Genomic DNA, 3,994 nt, shown 5'->3' on the forward strand with positions numbered 1-3,994 from the left:
CATGTAAAAAGCTTAGGTATAAGTTTCATTAGATTCAGTTCGAATCTCTCTTCGATTGTGGGTAAGCCGGCTTYMACTAGGACGAATYTGGTGGGCGATTTTGGAAATGCGCGAATGCTTCTGCTTACTGCCATGTGGTCCGGAGAGTACAGTTTTTTGATCTGGCTTCACTCTTTTATATTGTGATATGTTATATTGCAAAGTTGGTTTATCCGATTTGTTTGAGGTATTCAAACAACTTTTATTGAATTTGTACATTAAACATTATTTCAACGGTAGTTGAAATGATATGACATGTCTAGYAATAAATAAATAATTTTCATTAAAGCATATGCCACTTGCACACTTTAGCACCTCTCACCTGTCAGTGCGGCAAATGTTTATTAAAATTTCGCAATTATATCCCGGTGTTATATATATACATAAATAAAATTAAGTATAGTCCTGTTAAGGTGATATCGCTTAGCACACTTTTGGTCTATTAAATCGGACCAATCATTTATAAGGCACATGAAATGAAAACGAAATTTCAGCAGGTTGTTAGAGTCGAGCTGTTTAGACATTTCCTCAAGTAATTTCGTTGTGAAATTTGTTAGTATTAGTGAGTTTGTATATTAACCATAGGCTAATGATTTGTGAAATTCAAAATAAGTTTGAAAATATTCCAAATTTTCGTCGTATAACAACCAGCACTACTTAATGTGCTGAAGACAATATTAATCCGATTACATCCATTAAGTGGTTGTGTTCACTTGCAAGCCAGAAATAATTTTTTGAAGAGCAATTTTATTTGATATACCGAATTTAATAAACTTTAATAATCTACGATTCATTTTGAAAAATTGTAAATTCCCTGAATCTTGTTTTCATCTAAAGGAGGACCTCCGAAAATGGTGCCTAGCCACGATGAAGATTTTTCTGCTCGAAATAATCTCAAATCGAAAAAAAAATATTGCTATTAAAGAAGAATACAGGTTGTGATCATAGGGCTAGTCAATTCGCGGCTCATTATTCTTACGTGCGAAAATGTCAGGTCGATCGGTTTAGGAAAAAATACATCAAAATATTCGGCATTGAGAACTTTATACTGCTGCAATAGTGTGATCCAATTGTTGAAGCATTTTTGCCACTCTGATTGCATTGTTTCCAAAATATGCCTTCAGGTGTCGTAAAACGTTCACATCTTACGGAAAAGAAGTCCTTCCGTGCTAAGTCAAGACTATACGGCAGATACCTCATCAGATTGATGTTTCGAGTGCTTCAAATGCAGTTGGTTCTGTCGATGTAAAAGGGTTTGCAATGTAGCGGTGATGAGTTGGTTTTCTGATTTCTTCGAAGCTTTGCTCTCATATGCATAAATTCCCGTTTCGTCACCTGTTTTTTTCTCGACTTTACGATAAAAATATGAGTTGCGTCTTAATTTAAATGAAGCCAAATTTTCAAACCGAATAAGGGTTAGATAGTCTTACTATAATTTATTATTACTTCGGAAAGGTTCCAGCAGCAGAAAATATTCCTTCAATAATTTCGAGAAGTTCTGAAAGTTTTCGGACGTACAAATTTTTAGCCAAGCCCAATGGTTTTCAGAGAACATATTCACAATATATTACTTTGCCTTTGCTGAGCTTTGTTAATTTTACTTTGGACTAACCTAATCCTTTTTGGCGATTATGCGGTTTGTGATTAGATCAATCATGTTTAGTTTAAGCATCAGACCAAAGTTTTGAAGTAAGTTTGGACATATTATATGACTTCTTCTTAATTATAAGAGAAGACTTCACAAAATGGTGAATTAAATTTGACTATTCATTTTATTGATCGGGACGTTTGTAAAAGCCAGAAGGAAACGCCGGAGATCTTATAAAATATAATATATATCCAAATGATAAGCATGACGAGCAGGTTGGGTCCATCTAGCCGTACGTCTGTGTATACCTGAACTAGTCTTTCAGTTTTAAAGATATCGATCTGAAAATTTGCACATTACTTCACCAAGCATCGAGTGTTTTTCTGCTACGGCCTAGTTTAAAATCCTAACTCATTCGTAGGTAGGTTTCTCGTTTGCCTGGTAAAATTAAAGCCCAAACTTTGAGAAGGAAAATCAGAACTACTCGACAATTATATTACCGATGCTTGGCTAAGTCATTATACTAATTAGTAAATCTTTTTCTGAACAATGAATTAGAGAATATTCTCTCTTTTTTTTCATAATTATAGTTCTCTACGACAGTTTCAGTTTAGTCAGTGTAGTTTAAAATGAAGAAGCTCCGTGAGCCAGAAATCAAATCGAACGATTTTTTTACCTGGTTACTTCGAAGTTGGGAGCTAACCGGCACAAAGCGATTGCGACCGTATAAATTTTTAAATCTGTTACACATAGTTTTCAACTGAACTGCGATCGCACTAAGTCCGACTTCGATTGGTATTGGTGTAATAGAAGCCATGGACGATCGATGACTGCAACACTGACCAATTTCCAAGCTTCGCTTAATGGTCTATTATTACATTTAGGACGCTAGTAATTGCCACAAACTGTAAGCGATTGCGTAGTGTCGAAGAGATTTTCGAAAATTTGGATAAATTCTATGTAAGAGAAGAGGAACACTTGAAAATTAAAGATTGCGAAATAACTTGCAGAGCCTTTTTTACGTGCTCTATTTCCTTTGCCGTTTACGGCGCAATCAGTTGGTTAGTTTCGATCTTTGCGCACAATCACTATATATTTTGTCTTCCTTTTATCGATTGGATACCGTAACAGCCCCTACGACACGGTTACAGATACTGCAGTGAGTGATTCCACGCATCGTTGGATCAATTCCCTCAATGACCATGTTTCTGCAACTCGCATTCGTGGCGGCCATTTCATGCGTTTGCATACTTCACATATTCACCGATCCGATTCACAAGGTTGTCACGACTGTATACTACTTTGATGCAAACCGTACCCACCTGCTATCAGGCATCGATGCTCGAGGCGGACTGCGCTAAGTTGCCGGACGCGATCTTTCATTGCAATTGGCTGGATAGGGATAAACGCTTTCACAAGCTCATCATCTATTTCTACATCGCGCACAGACGGAAATATCATTCACATTAGTTAAACTATTTAGAATCAATTTGAGCAACAATTTATCGGTTCGTTAGGGTTCGTGGGTAGTCGAAAAAGTCTTTTCGCATTTSTAATCTAATAAATAAATAAAAAATATGTACCATATTTTTCGACCACTTTTTGAGCACTTTTTTTCGACTACTCAATAATATTTGGGCACACATTTTTGGTGGAGCGCCTTTTCGAGCATATTCTTCTTTCATTACAGATTTCCAAATTCTCGTTTACACCTTACACATTCATAAATGAGAGGTGTCTTAGCAATACAAAGAGAACTGCTCAAGTTTTAGTCGAATCGAACAGTCAGCCTTTCAAATTTCAGCATTTCAATAAGGTGTGGTACTTAGGATCAATGCCAAATTTATTGTTTTCCACCACATACATACAAATAAATGATCAGGATGATCAGGATCAGGAAATTATGTATTTACAGTACTTGTCCAATATTTGGTGTATTATTATTATTTAAGTTTAATGTATGTAACATAAAAAATATTTTTTTCTAAAATACAATTAATATTTTTGTTTTTATTAATGATTAAATTTATATAGAACTCTGCATATTTTTTTTTCGTTCGTAATTTATTGGACAAGTACTGTATCTCTCAATCTGTTCAAGCCAAAATGACCGAATTCGCTTAACCCTTAACCCTGCTTTTCTCAAACACATTTTGATTTTAGCCCTAATGAATACGAAAACTCTGTAAAAGCACACACGCCCCTAAAGCACCAACGCTAAAGTAGCCGAACTTGCATTTTTAATTTCTTTCTTTTTAATAACTTCTCACTAAGTTGTAATACATAAGTAAGTAAAATTTTAATAATTTAGTTGCATTTTGTGAGGTCGAAGTAGTTCTGTTCGTGGCTGGCATGCGAGGTTGCATA

Source organism: Bactrocera latifrons, unplaced genomic scaffold, assembly GCF_001853355.1.
Source record: "Bactrocera latifrons isolate USDA-ARS-PBARC rearing strain unplaced genomic scaffold, ASM185335v1 scaffold_6, whole genome shotgun sequence".
Lineage (NCBI taxonomy): Eukaryota > Metazoa > Arthropoda > Insecta > Diptera > Tephritidae > Bactrocera > Bactrocera latifrons.